At 32.3% G+C, this 19,017-nt stretch overlaps 1 pseudogene; it reads right to left on the reverse strand.

Annotated features, from left to right (window-relative positions):
- LOC109356530 lies at positions 1,275-2,038 on the reverse strand (annotated as a pseudogene).

The raw sequence follows: 19,017 nt of genomic DNA on the forward strand, positions 1-19,017 counted from the left end.
TCAACTTGGCTCATAATCTTGTTTTTCATGAACGAACCAAGCATATAGAGATAGATTGTCACGTGGTTCATGAAAAAATAAAAAAGGGACTCATTCACTTATTGCTTATATCTTCTTCTCGTCAACTTGCTTATATATTTACTAAACATCTACATTCAACATCTTTCAATAGATTCTTTTCCAAGTTGGGTCTTCTCGACATCCACCGCCCAACTTGAGGGGGTGTTAGAAGCTTTGATGGAAGCCTTGGTGGTTCTTATTATTCTTCTTCGTTTTGTTCAGTTGCAGCATTAGCTAGGCCCAATTTCTTAAAGTAGTGGTTAGTTAAGTGGTTCTTATTTCTGTTAATTCTCTTTATGGTTTTGGCAACTTGTTGTGTATAAAGGGATTCCCCTTTCTTCTTTTAATCAATGCAATTTAGATGAATCATTCACAAATTCTTTTTCTCCATTCTCATATTTCTCTACACATCAAGAAAACTTTTACTAATATTAGCAATCTTTCTATTTGAGCCATGCAAGCTCTCCTACAACAACAAACACAAATTTGTATTATGCGTTTGGTCTTCATCTAGCAATAGCATTATGTTTTGAATTCTTCATGAGAAAAAAAGTTGCTTACAATGAGAATACAAAAAGCTGAAATTGACTTTCTATTATATCTAGTGATGATATCAATATGACCCATATTCTCTTAGATCAACTCTTTCAGGAGATCATGTAATGTACTTCACAATTACATCCTAATGGTTTTCCTTCATTGAATTAAGGAATCAACTAACAACACTTATAACTAATAATGTATAGTTTTAGTCAGATAATTTAGTTGTCTACTGTTGGGAACCTTGTGAACTTTTGTTACTTTGCATACAGAAGAAGAATTTTGTAAAGGAAAAGAAGAAGAGAATGCAGAACCGAATTGATTGTAGGAGGGAAAGAAGTATAGCAGAGGAACTTATCAAAATGTGCAAGTGTATTGCACTTAACACTTATGCACTTTTCATTGAATTACAAAGGAAAATTACATTGCTATTTATAGGACAATGGTTAACAAGAAAAACAGATAAAACTAACTAGACTTACTAAAAACAGAAAGTTAGTTACTCTTGGCACTAAAACAGAAAGTTTTGAATTACTTTCAACACTCCACCTTAATTCGAAACTTTAGCAATTACATTCAGAAGATCTCTCAACATTTTGAATCTTTCTCCTTTTAATGGCTTTGTCATTATATCCGCTAATTGAACTTTGGTTCTGCAATGAAGCGGTTGAATCGTGCCTTTGCTTACTTGATCCCTTAGAAAATGATACTTAGTGTCTATGTGTTTGCTTCATCCATGAGACACTGGATTTTTGGCCAAATCTATAGCTGATTTGTTGTCAATCAGCAGATCAACACTTCCTTCTGCAATCACCTTTAATTCTCTCAACAAAGAAGATAGCCAAAGTGTTTGACAAGCAGCAGAGCATGCTGCAATGTACTCTGCCTCACAAGTGGAGAGAGCCACCACCTTTTGCTTTGTTGAGCTCCATGATATAGAGGACCCAGACAGCAAAAATACCTGTCCCATTGTGCTTTTTCTGTCAACTAAGTCACCACACCAATCTGAGTCTGAGTATGCTGTGAGTTTTGGCTTCATATCATTGCTGTTTTGATTTGATGAGAACATGATTCCATAGCCAATTGTTCCTTTGAGATACCTCATGATCCTCTTGGCTGCGGATAAGTGAGATTGTCTTGGATCACTCATGAATCTGCTAATCAATCCCACACCATATGCAATTTCTGGTCTGCTATGGCATAGGTACCTCAGACTGCCCACAATTTGTCTATACATGGTTGCATCTACTGTGCCTTCATCTTCACACTTTGTGAGCTTGAGATTGGACTCAACTGGTGTATCTACTGAGTTGCAGCCATTCATTCTGAATCTTTCTAGTACCTCCAATGTGTACTTCTGTTGATGCATTAGAATGCCTTGTTTAGAGTATGAAAATTCTAATCCCAAGAAGTAGGATAGAGTTCCCAGGTCTGTCATCTCGAATTCTGTTTTCAAGCAATGTTTGATTTCTTCAATGCTGGATGGACAACTTCCTGTGATCAGGAGATCATCTACATAGATGCAAATTATCACTGTATCATTTGAATTCAGGGCCTTGATATATACTCCATGTTCTGCAGAGCATTTTTAAAATCCAGCTTTTATGAGGAATGCATCTATCCTCTTGTTCCAAGCCCTTGGTGCTTGTTTCAATCCATACAAGGCCTTGTTTAGCCTTAGTACTTTCTCCTCACTTCCTCTGCATATGAAGCCAGGAGGTTGCAATATGAACACTTCTTCATTTAGTGGCCCATTCAAGAAGGCAGATTTTACATCTAATTGCCACAGCTTTCAACCTTTCATGTTTGCTAGGGCTACAATAAGCCTTACTGTTTCAATTCTTGCTACAGGGGCAAACACTTCTGAATAGTCTATTCCTTCTCTTTGCATGAACCCTTTGGCTACTAGTCTTGCTTTATGCTTGGCAATTGATCCATCAGGTTTAAGTTTCACCTTGAAGACCCATTTGACAGCTATAGGAGTCTTTCCTTGGGGCAATTCTACCATTTCCCAAGTTTTGTTTTTCTCAATACTCTTTAGCTCCTCCTTCATTGCTATCTGCCATACTTCACTAGTGATTGCTTCTTCTATGCCAATTGGTTCAATATCAGCCATTAAGGCTAATTGTTGGATCAGATCTCCTTCTTCAGTTATTGCATCATCACCATAGATTTGATAATCACTGAATCTGCCAATATCAGCCAATGGAAGTTTGACACATACTTAAAAAGAAAATTAAAAAAAATATAACATAATATTTTTATGTGATTTGGTGAGATATAATTAGCTTGAGATATGAGGACGGGAAAATTTTGGGACAGAAGAAGATCATAGTTCCTGTCAAACCTCCACTTTTCAGTGGATTCCAACTCCTAATTCAACTATATAGATTCCCTAAATCAAGGTTGATTTTAAATTTCACTAACGTAGCCAAAAACATTATTAACCTTCCCCGTTTTCCTTACAAGTTACAATTCAGATTTAAACCCTATGCTCCAACTCATTATGTTTGATTCCATTTAACCATGAAGTGGGTTACTTCAAACTTAAGTAACCAATGAGCACTTCTTGTTCCTTTCTTCTTGTAGCATGTTGAGCCAAAGACCTTGAAGTGTTTCACTGAAGGCTTGATTCCACACCATGCTTCTTCTGGAACCATGGAGTTAAGTCTCTTTGTTGGACACCTGTTGAGAATGTGAGCAGCAGTCATGGCTGCTTCACCCCAAAAGCTGTGTGGTAAACTCTTATGTTTGAGCATGCTCCTTACCATATTCAATATGGTTCTATTTCTTCTTTCTGCAACTCCATTGTGTTGAGTAGTATAGGGAGCTGTGATCTCATGTATTATGCCACTTTCTTTGCATAGAGATTCCATTTGACCAGATGTAAATTCTCCTCCACCATCTGTCCTCAAGATCTTGATACATTTTCCTGACTGCTTTTCAACTAAGGCCTTGAAGTTTTTGAAGATAGTGAATACCTCATCCTTTGTCTTGATTAGATACAGCCACATTTTCCTGCTTTGGTCATCTATAAATGACACAAAATATCTGTTGCCACCCAATGATTGAACATCAAATGGTCCACATACATCTGAGTACACTACATGTAGGATATCAGCAGCCTTAGACATAGTATAGTTACCAAAAGGTGTTCTGGGTTGCTTACTGGTTAAACAACTTACACACATCCCCTTTGGCATCACAATTGCAGGGAGTCCAGAGATCATATTTTTTGATCTCATCAAACTTATATCTTTGAAATTCAAGTGGCCTAATCTTAAGTGCCATAGCCATGATTCATCAATTTGTGTAGTGGCTGATGCACACTCAGATTGCATAGTGTTTAGGCTTACTTGAAATGTCCTGTTTTGTGCCAGAGGAATCTTCAGTATCTTCTTCTCAGCACCATCAAAGATTTCCATAGCTTTATTCACTATGTTGATTGCAAATCCCTTTTCAAGGAGCTGGCCAACACTGATTAAGTTGCTCTTCATTCCAGGGACATAAAGCACTTCTGTTATCAGTGCACTTCCTCCATCTTTTCTTCTGATAGCAATATTTCCTGTGCCTTCAGCCAAGATGGATCTGTTGTCAACAAATCTCACCTTGCTTTTCTTCTTCTCATCAAAATCAATGAGCCAGTTCCTATGGCCAGTCATATGGTTGGAGCAGCCTGAGTCAACATACCATACTCCATCATCTTTCACTTCTTGGTTTGTTGTCATCATCAACATGATTGGTTGTTCCTCATTGTTTGAATCTGCATCTTCCTTTACCATGTGTACTTGATGGTTGTAGCTTGACTGATTTCTTCTGTGTTCATTATGAGTTGTGGTTGATGTGCATTCATTTGCATAGTGGCCAATTCGATTACACTTGAAGCATTTGACCCTTCTTTTATCAACTTTCTTCTTACCTCCTCTCCAATTGTTGTATACTTTCCTGTTAGAGTTCTCAAGTTGATCTTGATCAGTTCTTGATTGTTCTTGGAATTGTGTATTCTTCCCAGGACCATATCGAAATTCTCTGCCCCTGCTCCTGCTGTTGTAGCCAGTTTTCCTTGAGGATTGTGATAACAGAACTTGATTCTCACTTGATTTTTCTACACTCCTCTCATTTAGTCTCTGCTCATGTGCTTCTAGTGAACCTTGTAGCTCCTCAATTCTCAGCTCTTCTAGCTTCTTTGATTCTTCAATAGCTACCACAATGTGATCAAATTTGGGACTAAGTGTCCTTAGTATCTTTTCAACTATTGTTTGATCTGTAATTCTTTCTCCATATGCCTTCATAGCATTGGTATGTGTGATGATTCTGTTGAAGAATTCTGCTACTTTCTCACTGTTTTCCATTTGCATAAGTTCGTATTGCCGCCTCATTGTTTGCAGTTTTACCTTCTTAAGTTGTTCAGCTCCTTCACTACACCTCTCCAATATCCTCCATGCTTCTTGTGAAGTTGCAGCCCCTGCAATCTTCTCAAAGTGGACCTCATCAACACACTGATGGAGAATGAACATCACCTTGCAATCTTTCCTTTTGTTCTCTTTGTAGGATTGCTTCTGTGCCTCTGTTGGATTCTCAGGAAGGTCTGGAAATCCTTCTTCAATGATCTCAGTTACTTCTTGATAGCCTAGGATGGCTTTCATTTGTACACGCCATCTATTCCAGTTTTTGCCAGTAAGGATAGGAAGATTTGTTGAGAAGTTTGCACTACTAGATCCCATTGTTTTCTTTCAAACCTTGTGCTCTTGATACCAGATGTTGGGAACCTTGTGAACTTTTGTTACTTTGCATACAGAAGAAGAATTTTGTAAAGGAAAAGAAGAAGAGAATGCAGAACCGAATTGATTGTAGGAGGGAAAGAAGTATAGCAGAGGAACTTATCAAAATGTGCAAGTGTATTGCACTTAACACTTATGCACTTTTCATTGAATTACAAAGGAAAATTACATTGCTATTTATAGGACAATGGTTAACAAGAAAAACAGATAAAACTAACTAGACTTACTAAAAACAGAAAGTTAGTTACTCTTGGCACTAAAACAGAAAGTTTTGAATTACTTTCAACATCTACAAGTCTTTGATATCTCTCTAAGTCTGGATTTGGCTTCCCCAATCATTCATAAGTTTCATCCATATGAGTATCAAATTATCAATAGACCTTGAGTATATCCTTTAGCCACTAACCGGAATTTCATTCCACCAACATGACTATCAAATCTTACTATGATAACAAAGGTCGAGGGATAACCCCACTTGAGATGTCTATCATGTAAGAGGGTCAAAATTTCTATAGAATTTTAGGTACAGAGATTGATGAAATTGAAAACAAAAAGCACAATGGAATAAAAATAAATGACAATAACTCAGACAATTAAGTATAGCATATACCTTTACGAACTGCTATGGATAGCTCATTGCAAGGTGTACATTATTTTTAACTAGGAGTGAAGTCTCTTAACTTTATATTATGTTCATAACCTTCTCTATTTGGGTTGTATCAAATATATGTTTTCCAATCTTCAAGGTCTTCAATATTTTTATTCTTTAATATTAATGTTAGTATCTTTATCAAAATCTATCTAAAGTTATATCTCTTCTTCTCAATTGTAATTGTAATTTAATATACCAAGTGACGGAAAAAAACCACATTCGTATGATGGGGATGCTGGTGGCAGAATGCAAATATACTTTGGGCCAAGGTCAAAGGATAAAAGCCCAACATAAATGAAAGAAGAGTATTAACTAATAAAATATTACTAAGCTCCCTCGAATCCAATGGGAGGATTAATATTTTCTTGGGCTGTTTGTGTTAACAGGGATATTGGGTTCGGACAGTCCAACATAGCTATTCTACTTTTCAACTGTAGTGATAACAAATAAGTAATGATATGTTTTCCTATCAAATTATCATAAACATAAGAAAGTAATATATGCCATTAGTAAATCAATCATTTATAAATAAAATATTACTTTATGAAAAATATTATTTTTCTTATAGTGTAGGAGGATTTGTAAAAGAATATATCATAATTTTCCTAACAAATAATCTTTGAGATGCTAAGGTATTTGCTGTAGATCTTTCCACATACTTTGTTGCTTATCTGAAATATCTCTATGATTCTCATTTTCAATATCAGCAGCACCTTCTACCATTGTAGTAAACATGTTAGATACACACTATTTCTCCACATTATGAAGCTACTTTTGATTATACATAAAACAGAAACATAGCAATAGCTCATTAACATCGGTTTCAATATGAAATGGTCCTCTTTCTAGGGCTAGTGGTGGTTGAAGAGGCATGTCCTCTATGTGTGTAATTTAAGAACTATTTACAAGCATTAGGAGTGGTCCTGCATTGAACTTTCCATAATGAAAAGTTGGTCATTTTTTGGTGTGAGAGAGAGAATTGAAGCTATGTACTTTATTAAGGAAGGAGAAATGGTGTTATTGCAGTTTTATTGGTCCAAATGGTGTCTCTAGAAAATGAGTTAAGCATTCTTAATTTCAATTATGAAATGAGATCTCTTGTCCCAAATCTTATATTGAGCTAATGAAAATATATCATGTTAATTAAGTATTTTAAATATTATTATTGATGTTTTTGTTTCATCATCATTAAACAAAACATGATTCACGACAATGTAATAATGTATTTTTAATGCTATCAGTTACCTCGGCCACTTCTTCCTTCTTATTGGATATCATTAATTATTAAGTCATTATGATGTGAACCTCTTGGATAAAAGGCTCTTGAACGATCTATCTTGGTTGGTGTTTGGCCCAAGCTCACGGTTGAGTGGAGCTCTTGAGAGTAAAGTAAGCAACTGAAATATGAAATTGGATAAAAGAATATGGAATAGATTTGAGGTGAATGCGCCATAACACTTGAGGTGTTGATAAGCCAAAGTGATGTTTGTCACAAGAATTTGGTTCTTGATAAGAACTTCTAATCTTGGTTCAGCCAAAAAGGTTTGGAGAATACTCTCACAATGATACAATCCTTAATTCACAAAAAATTTGACTTAACTTGTTTATTCCATTGCAAAAGACTTACATTTATAGGCAAGCCACTAGGCTCACACGTTTGGCTAATAAGGCTACTACATGGTAATCTTAACATAGGATACCATAAGCCAAATGAATATACTCCTAATCTTAACATAGGATACCATTCTAAGAGAGCTTTTGAAAAATAAATAATTATTCAACATGAATGAAACTAATACAAACATGTTGATTTCCCCAAAATAATATGATGCGTGTTAAAAGAATCCATTCAATGAATTAAAAAGTTGAAATTTTCCCATAAGGATTCAATGATGACATTCTTCTCTAACAGCACCCAATACAATAAAAGAGACTATAGATTTGGAAAGAAGCAAAGTTGAAAAAAAGCAGGTAACAACTTATGACACATGATATATATATATATATATATATATATATATATATATATATATATATATATATATATATATATATATATATATATATATATATATATCATGTGTCATAAGTTGTTACCTGCTTTTTTTCAACTTTGCTTCTTTCCAAATCTATAGTCTCTTTTATTGTATTGGGTGCTGTTAGAGAAGAATGTCATCATTGAATCCTTATGGGAAAATTTCAACTTTTTAATTCATTGAATGGATTCTTTTAACACGCATCATATTATTTTGGGGAAATCAACATGTTTGTATTAGTTTCATTCATGTTGAATAATTATTTATTTTTCAAAAGCTCTCTTAGAATGGTATCCTATGTTAAGATTAGGAGTATATTCATTTGGCTTATGGTATCCTATGTTAAGATTACCATGTAGTAGCCTTATTAGCCAAACGTGTGAGCCTAGTGGCTTGCCTATAAATGTAAGTCTTTTGCAATGGAATAAACAAGTTAAGTCAAATTTTTTGTGAATTAAGGATTGTATCATTGTGAGAGTATTCTCCAAACCTTTTTGGCTGAACCAAGATTAGAAGTTCTTATCAAGAACCAAATTCTTGTGACAAACATCACTTTGGCTTATCAACACCTCAAGTGTTATGGCGCATTCACCTCAAATCTATTCCATATTCTTTTATCCAATTTCATATTTCAGTTGCTTACTTTACTCTCAAGAGCTCCACTCAACCGTGAGCTTGGGCCAAACACCAACCAAGATAGATCGTTCAAGAGCCTTTTATCCAAGAGGTTCACATCATAATGACTTAATAATTAATGATATCCAATAAGAAGGAAGAAGTGGCCGAGGTAACTGATAGCATTAAAAATACATTATTACATTGTCGTGAATCATGTTTTGTTTAATGATGATGAAACAAAAACATCAATAATAATATTTAAAATACTTAATTAACATGATATATTTTCATTAGCTCAATATAAGATTTGGGACAAGAGATCTCATTTCATAATTGAAATTAAGAATGCTTAACTCATTTTCTAGAGACACCATTTGGACCAATAAAACTGCAATAACACCATTTCTCCTTCCTTAATAAAGTACATAGCTTCAATTCTCTCTCTCACACCAAAAAATGACCAACTTTTCATTATGGAAAGTTCAATGCAGGACCACTCCTAATGCTTGTAAATAGTTCTTAAATTACACACATAGAGGACATGCCTCTTCAACCACCACTAGCCCTAGAAAGAGGACCATTTCATATTGAAACCGATGTTAATGAGCTATTGCTATGTTTCTGTTTTATGTATAATCAAAAGTAGCTTCATAATGTGGAGAAATAGTGTGTATCTAACATGTTTACTACAATGGTAGAAGGTGCTGCTGATATTGAAAATGAGAATCATAGAGATATTTCAGATAAGCAACAAAGTATGTGGAAAGATCTACAGCAAATACCTTAGCATCTCAAAGATTATTTGTTAGGAAAATTATGATATATTCTTTTACAAATCCTCCTACACTATAAGAAAAATAATATTTTTCATAAAGTAATATTTTATTTATAAATGATTGATTTACTAATGGCATATATTACTTTCTTATGTTTATGATAATTTGATAGGAAAACATATCATTACTTATTTGTTATCACTACAGTTGAAAAGTAGAATAGCTATGTTGGACTGTCCGAACCCAATATCATCGATCATCAATTATCCCTATTATTTTGTTTATATATAATAATGCTTCTACGACATCGATCATCAATTATCCCTTCTTTCCAAAGTGGACCTCATTAAATGGCCACAGATATCTATCTCATCATAGACAGAAAATCTAGTGGGAACTATGTTTGTATCATTTTGCTAGACAGATTAAAATGATATTAAAATTTGAGGAGACAATTAGACATTAAAACTTCTGATCGAGTGAAGAAAATTGGATACAGCTAGCAATAGCAATAACTTCTCTAATGTAAGTATACCACACATGCAAGAGTGTTTTCATTGCTATTATCAAGACTATAACAAGCTTCTTCTTCACTCTTTGTTTTACTAATAATAAATCTAAGTAGTTCTTTAATTTCTTCCCTGACTTGTATTTTGTGGTATTCAAATCAATGACCCCTCAATAGTAATGTTATTCAATAAAAATTATATCCACTGTCGTCGGTTAGAACACAATTTAGAGCCTTCATTCATTCCATCCTTACAAATATAATAAATCCAATATTTAACTCTATCCCTCACTTATTTTTTATCTTTTATATCTACACGTATATCCAAAAATTCATCAACAATTTAAAGGAGAACTAAAAGTTATCACATGTAAGATTATCAAAATTAGATTTTTGTTAAACAAACTAGTAATATAATGTATTCCCTTCGTCTTTATTAATTAGACACTTATAGCTAATTCATGCCTATTAAGAAAAGTATATAAAACTAATTGTATGAAATAATAAATATAAAGTTTATTATGAATGAATATTGAATTATATTATATACATAGTTTTTTTGTACTATCAAGAGTATCTTATCGTCTTTTTTGGTAAAGAACTAATCTCTTTCGATTTTTGATATATGTGGTTGTCTCTTTCAACAAATGTTGTTCTCATAAATCGAACTATTACTTTTTGATCATCTTATAGATCTAGTGGAGCTTTATACCACTCCACAAACACCTTATTTTTATATTATTTATTTAATTTTAGTTAAGATTTTTCATTGGGAATAGATTTTTTGCTTTTACTGCTATCATATCACTCTCTAGCTATCTCAAATACTCCAATCCAAAATTCAATGACAAGCTAGATTTTCGTAAGGATTTACTAACCATTAAACCTACAGCAGCATCTTCTGGTCAATGTTAGTTACATGAGATTGATACCATAGATTAATTAGTTTCTTAGATTGCAAAAATATAATATTATTAGCTAATTTGGTCTGAATCTTATAATTTATGGGTCAAATTGGCTTATAATATACAAATTAGGAATTAACACTTGATGTTTTACTAATCTCAAAAATTAAATTGCCAGGTAATGATTATCTCGGACCGAGTTTATGCTTGATATTAAACATTTAGTCCAAGTTATTTTCATAAATCTATTTTTTATAGTTTCAACTTTCATGCAAATTAAGGAATTTAGCTAATATTATTAAATTTATCAACAATTAAATATAACTTTCTAAAATTACCCTTCATTAATTGTTCATTCATTATCTCCTTTCACTCAATATATTAATGACCTCTATTTTCTAATCAATTAATTTAAAGATATTTTAGGAACCAAATCAATTAATATCTATAAAACTTTAAAAATTATCTTACAAATATAACTAAAACAAAAAATTTAAGATTTTCTATAAAAACTATGGTAGTAGTATTTTTGAATTACATATATTATCAGGCCAAATGTATCTTCGTATTCATGGATGTCAATTTCAAGTTTCAAAGCATTGAAACCACAAGGATCTGTAACTAAAAGACACTCAATATATGTCTGTTTATGTCGGCGTGTATATTCTGTATTCATATATATAGCGCATATATATATATATGCACTGCAATACACAATATTCTTCCCAAACATATCCGAGTTTTAGTATTATTTTTTTAAACAAATAATATTACTGTCAAAGAAACAAACAAACAAGGGCGTCTATGTCAGCATCCCTATGATTTATCATTATACTAACTGCTAACTATATACCGACTTTGTATTGTACATTTTCTTATCACTCATCATCTTAAGGTATATATTATTTTGGGTTATCTTTAAACTTAGTTGAGAATATAATTATAGCACGTTATTCAATATTTGTGTTCATCTTAAATTAGAGTAAGAAAGGAAATTTTCCATCTCATTTACAATTTTCTGAAGTATATTTCTTAGACTGAAGTGTCGATTTGATAGTTGACACGACAATATATCATAAAAATATCGATTTGATTACCGGGTAAACATTTTTATAATGTGCATGACTAAATTGACGATAATCTTAGTCTCAAGGATCAAAATTCGTGTTTTACTCTTTTTTTAATCTATATCTCATAGACAAGTTAAAAGTAATAAAAATATTTTTTTGTACTACTACTTCTTCATCCTAGAACTAATCACATTCAAATATGGATCATCTATCTCAAATTCTATCGGTTTATCCTAATTCTCTATTCCTACAAATTAAAAATTGACACATAAATAAATAGAAAAAATTTAAAAAGAAAATATAGTATATTTTTATATTACTTCCTCAAAACTGATTGGATGAGGACAGAGTTTGGAGCCAGGATGTGAGATAGGGGATATGCCTCTATCACTTTTATGGGTATAGCTGCCCCTCCCAATATACATTACTCACATAAATTAATTGAATTATTGATTTTTTATTCTTTCCAAAAACTTAGTTAGAGTTCAAATCGTTAAACTAACATTTTATTAATTAAGTTGGTAAGGATATGCTAACCATTTTAACATACTTCCTTGTCAATTTGTGAAAAATAAATTAATTATTCAAGGTGAGGCCAAGAATTATCTGCACCTATATTCAATTGAATGTATATGTGTCACTATCAATTGCAGGTATATTATTGTCCATACAAAATCAATGAAGGATAAGCACATGGAGAGTGTTAACCTCATACTACACATTCGGTGATAACAAGGTATGGTGGGGACAAATCTAAACTGTGCAGTCACTATGTGTTATTCCATTATAAGCCTAAATGGGTCAGATATTGTTAAAACTACGGCATTGCTTGATAAAATAGGTCAGAAGTATTATCAAAACTATGGCAGTGCTTGATGAAAGTAGGAAAAAAATATATGTATCGACAATATAATAGTTTTACACATTATTAATTTATCATCTACCATTCAATTTTAATCATTATTGACTCTATAAAAATAATACAAATGAATGATAGATGATGTACTGATTGTGTATAAATTTTTACAGTTTAAAAATATTGCATGAAATAGGCCCAACACATTAAATCACACATGTCCTCCTTTTGTTCAATGTGGTCCTATTTGTTTTGTGAAAAGACAACAAACTAGCAATTTTTGGTTTGTGCAATATCCTTGAGGATTCAAGTGGCAAGTGGATTGTTATTAGACTATACCTCAATTATGGGTACAAAATAGTGATGGAAATTGAAACTAAAGTAAGTTGAGCTAGAAGACAATTCTAAGATGGAGTGTGATGGCACTTTAGTTACTATATAACATAATAGTGATGTGCTATCTCTCCTGTATTGTAGCACCCACTAGACACTAGCTAGGGCCAACTCAAGGGGGGAAAGCAAAGCAACAAATGTTAACAAGAGCAAAATCAACCGTCTATTTCCATAAGGTGATTAAGATTGAATTAGAATATGAAACATGTTGTAAGCCTTTTAGGCTGTAGACAAGAATAGTAATTTGCTTGCCGTCCAAGTTTGAATTGAAAGGATGACTATGATATTGTTTTTGATATGATATTTTTATATTTATCTTTCATCATAGTGTTAGAATCTTCATTAGTGGTCAGCCACTAGCAATAGGTGAATAATTGGTTGAAGAAGTTCTGATCATATATGATTGTCGATTATACGGACCGGCCTAACTATGGAAAAAGACGATATTGACATATCAAGACCAGTGAGCACCTCCTACATTGGAAAATTTTCCAAGTAACCACCCAAGATGTTCCAAGGTTGATAATCGCCCTATTTAGAAGACTTCTTAGATTTCGACAAGCCTCTTCTAATACTGAAAAAACATTTTCCATTGATAGGTCACTAAAGTATTGAATTGTGTATTGATTGGACATTCTAATAGTGGAAAGAAACATTGGTTAAAGAATGCTTTAGTGTGAAAACACTATAACCTTTTTTATTGATGGTGTATTGACTAAAATAATGTAATAAACAACATGCCTTAATTACGGCTTTAACTTCTTACTTTTTTTATTTTGTTACAGAAATGGCAAAGGTGAAAAACAGAAACTTGATTGATTGTAGAGGATTCAAAATGGGAAGCTACAATATTAGGTCATACTCATTAAATTGGATTTTCAATTCCATATCAACAAAAACTTATAGTACATTACCATTGTGGGCCTGAACTTCCTCACTCACAAGGTGAATTGTGGACACCACAATATGAAGCACTCTTGTAATGATGATAATATCAAATATTTTTACCTAAAATATATTCGGCACAAAAGTGATAGTTGGTTGATTCTGTGAGATGTCAAATCTCAATTCTCTAGCTCATAACACAATGTGCGACTTTAAAAAGGAAGGGGTGTAAGGGAAACATAATCTTTATTCTCATTTTCCATATACATAAGTGGGAAAGAGAGTTACATAGTACATGTATCTATCCTATCTATGTAAATGTGGATTTTGATTAGACACCATTTACTAGAACAACGCCAACTACTATTTTATGACATGGTCCACTACATATCATCCATGCATCCATCTACATTGAAAATCCTATCTAAATGACATTAGATATGGCTTGCGTTCCTTAACTAGAGCTAGTAAAATAGGTTGTCTCGTGAATAAAATGTGGGTCATTCTGGCAAAATTCATCTCTAATAATAGAGAAACAAGTTATTGATTTAGTTTTTATATTTAAGGATAAAAGTATTATCACAATACATCTAAATAGTAAAAAAAATGTCATATCACATCATTTTGTTCTTTGTTTTTCATGCACTTTCATCTCTATTACCAAAGAGGATCATAATCCTACTACAATGGCCTAAATACATTGGGTTTTGAGTCAATATACTTATATTACACAAAAAAAACTCATTCGACTTACTAAAATTGGTCTGCTACCGAGCTTAAACAAGTGATTTTTGCCTTGATTATCACATAGTTTTTTTGGTCTAATCTGATCATGACATGATTCTGAATACAACCATATAGTCCAAATTGCCACCTCAATTGAAAGATTAGTTATTGAATATCGAATTTGTAATTCACACTTGTTGTCTAATAATATGTGTCTCTATTTTGATTGTTAAAATAATACATTTTAAAATAACTTACTTCAAAAATAGAATAGCAATATATTTTTCATTAATCAAAATAAAATATCATTGTGGGAGAGTGGTTTGTTTTACCCTAATTTTGACAACTAACTATTAAAACACTTTTAGACAAAGTAGCACTAATAAGAATTGGAGGAAAGAGAGGAAGGATGATAAAGGCATAATCATTTTACCAAAGATGGAGGAGTTGAGTTTGTGACCACAAACTCCAATAACCCATTAATGGGGTGAGTAATCTTAGGTGGCCATGGCACATGGATATTATGTATGTGAGAGATGTGATGTTTACACTTGTACACACTAGTCTGGCTAAAGGGCATTGAAAAAAGAATAGTCAACAATGTCCCTCCTTTTTATTCTTAGTTTTCTTTAGTTTCTCTATTCCTTGTTTCATCCATAGTGGGAGAGAGGAGGCTTTTTCATTCAAAAATGCAATAAATAATCTCCCTTTCTACTCCACCTTGTAAAGTAGACTCATGGCAAGTCATTAAAATTCCCCTATAAAGAAATATTCATTATGTGGGATATGATTTCTAGGTGAATGGTTTATGCCTCTTACTTTTGGGACCTTGTGGATTCTTAGTTGCTTATCTTGACCCACCATACTTTGCCTTTTCTTAAAATATATATTATGTATATCACTCCATTGTCCTTACTAAGTATAAAGATAATCAAACAATGTGAGGAAGGAAAGGGTATATATAGATGCTAGCAAGGTTATTTAGAATATAGGCTTGCATCACCCCAAAACAAATCTTGATTATAAAGGTGAAAAGAAGATTAATAGAAAAATGGAGGAACTAAATTGACAATGTTGCATGATCAAGCGTAATTACTTTTTCTTGGCATATTTATTAAGATTTAGAAATGGAAAGCAAAGCTTTACACTCACATTAGCTTAAAAAGAAAGATAATGAACCTTAAGATGATGCCTATTGAGTGTGACAATCCGCATTAACTTTTGAAAGAAATGTAAAGTATTTTTTTAAAGTTAGGCCAACCTCAAATAGCAAAATGATTGGTGATTGAAAACCAAGAAATCCATTCATTGGATTTCTTAGTGCCATTCGTTGTGGCACCTTTAGACTTTGTGATTCACATTTGTTAAGATATGAATGCATATGTAGTAGGGGAGCCAACATAGTTTCAATTTTATCTAACCCTAGGTTTTATCTTCTATTTTATATCTTTATTTTCTTTATAAGTGATGATTTGTTTCATGTAAGAGTTGTAGTGGGGACCCCCTCTATAAAGAAGAAAACATGTGTTAGGATAGAACAAAAAGGAAGCAACAAAATCAATTCCATGATGACGGAATATTACATGAGTGCCCCTTTGTGAAAGTAAGAAAGTTAGGCTCCCCATCATGGACCCCTATGTTTTCTTTAATTAGATCCATATTGTATACTTTGTACTATCCCAATTCTTGAAAATGGCCCACCCTACCATCCAACTGAAAATTTGGAATATGTATATCATCTATATAGACAACTTTATGTGACAAATTTCTAACCCTTTTGAACAAGTCTAACACCTCTATATATGCTTTAGATGGCAAGATAATAAAGAAAGCTACGTGAAATGGGTCTAGATGCTTTTGAAGGATTTCCTAGAAATAATATATGCCATTGGTTGAAGTATCATTTTCATAATTGGAGGATAAGGTGTGTGTAGTGTGTACGTGACATGGATTTGAAGTTTTGTACCTACCCTTGATAATTTCCAATTCCATAATTAACTATTCCTATGCATGAAATAGATAAAGATGTTTAAGGAAAAAACTATCTCTAAAATGAATATTATTAGGGATGTCAATGGGCACGGGCGAGCACGAGTAGTAGCTACTCGCTACTCTTTCAAAATAGGAGAGCATTACTTATATCCGCTTGTATCCGTATGAGTGCCTGCATTCAGATATTTGCGGGTATTTCTGAGTACCTGCGAATATAACGGGTACTCGTGGATTTCCTATATTATAAATGATTTTTTAATTTTATACTTCTATTATGTTTCAAATGAGATGAAACTTAATTATTTTTGTATCATTTGATTGAATATTTTGCAAAATTGCTAAATTTATTGGTGTTTTCTATGTGTGATTTATTGTTTACATTTCCTTAACAAAAAGTATGTATTTTCTTTATAAAACATGTGTGTTTCTACACATGTAATATTAATTGTGGGTGTTTCACCATCAAATTTAATAAAAGATGTAAACAAAGTAAAAAATGTAAACAAAGTAAAAGGAAAAGATGTACATAGTGTAATAAATGTTAGAATAATTTACTTTTTATTTTAATTAAATATAATATATTAATAATATAAATAACAGATATATGCAGGCACGGGTACCATAATACTCATACACACTCATATGTACTATGGATATTTTTAAAAATCCGCTTGTAAAACTCGCGGGTACTGATTTGTGATATGTACCCGTGCCCGTACAGATTATATCCACGGGTACTAATTTTTTTGCTATCCCTAAATATTATTCGGAGGAGAAGGAGATAGTGAGAGGAAAGGTTTTGACCCTACTTAAAATGGATGTGTGATTCTATGCATAAAAGGGGCCGAACCAATGAAAGTGGGTTAGTTTATTCACAAGTCTTTCTTAAAAGGGAGACATGAAGCACATTGGTTTAGTGGTTGTTTTTTTCCTTTTGGTAAGTAAAGATATATTTTCCTCTAAATTTTTATACTCATAACAAAATGATATATATCATTTATAAATCAATTATTAATAAAGTATTATTTTATGACATATCTCATTTTCTTGTGAGTAGTAAATAATTTATTAAGAGGATATTAATATGTGATTTTCCTAATATTATTTATATTAATATGTGATGGTGTGTGATTGGTTGAAGTTTGATGATTTGTGTAGAGGCATTTCAAAGCATAGAAAAAAATTGGGGAATTCCAATGTACAATAATGCACCACTTAATCAAGACACTTTCATGAAATGTGCCATTTGACAAACTTGAAAATCAAAATCACCCACTTTGACAGATCCCAATTATCTTCAAACACATCATTTGAAACAAAAGTTGCCCTTGGTTGCTTTAATATAGGAAGAAAATAAAGTCTATATAATTGTTCTTATAAACTAAGCATATATTCTTCAATCAATCAATGTCACTACCATAATGTGAAGATGTGCTATCATAGGGTCCAACTCACATTCATCAATGTGGATGTACTAAAGAGAGGATTTTGGTTAATTGGTGTAATCCAAAAGTCTTTCTGAATTGCAAGTTACATTTTAATTTTTCCAATCAACCATAATTATTCATTTCATTATTATATCTAGACTTGATTTGAAATTAATGGAACTATAGCCAAATGTTGAATCATGCTTTGGTCCAATCATCATTAATTTATTAAATGAATAATTCAACTAAACCGTCCATTGATGAGAACAAGGTTCATTATAACCTGTTTGAGGTCTATGATGGCTCAATCTACTTTATGTAGACGCCTAAATAGTGATGTCAAATGTTGAGAAAAAAATAAAATACTTTTTGAATTGTGAATTTATTGGAGTCTCATATTGATTAATCATACATAGGTTAAAACATTATGAGTATATGAACTTAGACATGATAATTTAATATTTTGGGTCATGGATTCAAACTCATATATCGATTATTGAAACTCAAATTAGAAATGGGATGGATTAAAATAATGGAAAGAGTTAATGTTATAATGTTCCGGTGAGAGATTCATTTACTCCAAGAGTGAATTTTTTAAACTGACTCTTTATCTTAGTCATCAATTTTAGAGAAATTCAATGGTTTGAATTAGTAAATAGCTCTAAATCATTAGATGTTTATAAAATTGATGACTAGAATAAAAAATAAATTTAAAAAACTTACTCTTTAAATAAGTGAAACTCTATATTCCTACACCTTTTCTAAGCATTTAGAAGACAAACATATGACATA

The sequence above is a fragment of the Lupinus angustifolius genome, chromosome LG09 (assembly GCF_001865875.1).
Source record: "Lupinus angustifolius cultivar Tanjil chromosome LG09, LupAngTanjil_v1.0, whole genome shotgun sequence".
Lineage (NCBI taxonomy): Eukaryota > Viridiplantae > Streptophyta > Magnoliopsida > Fabales > Fabaceae > Lupinus > Lupinus angustifolius.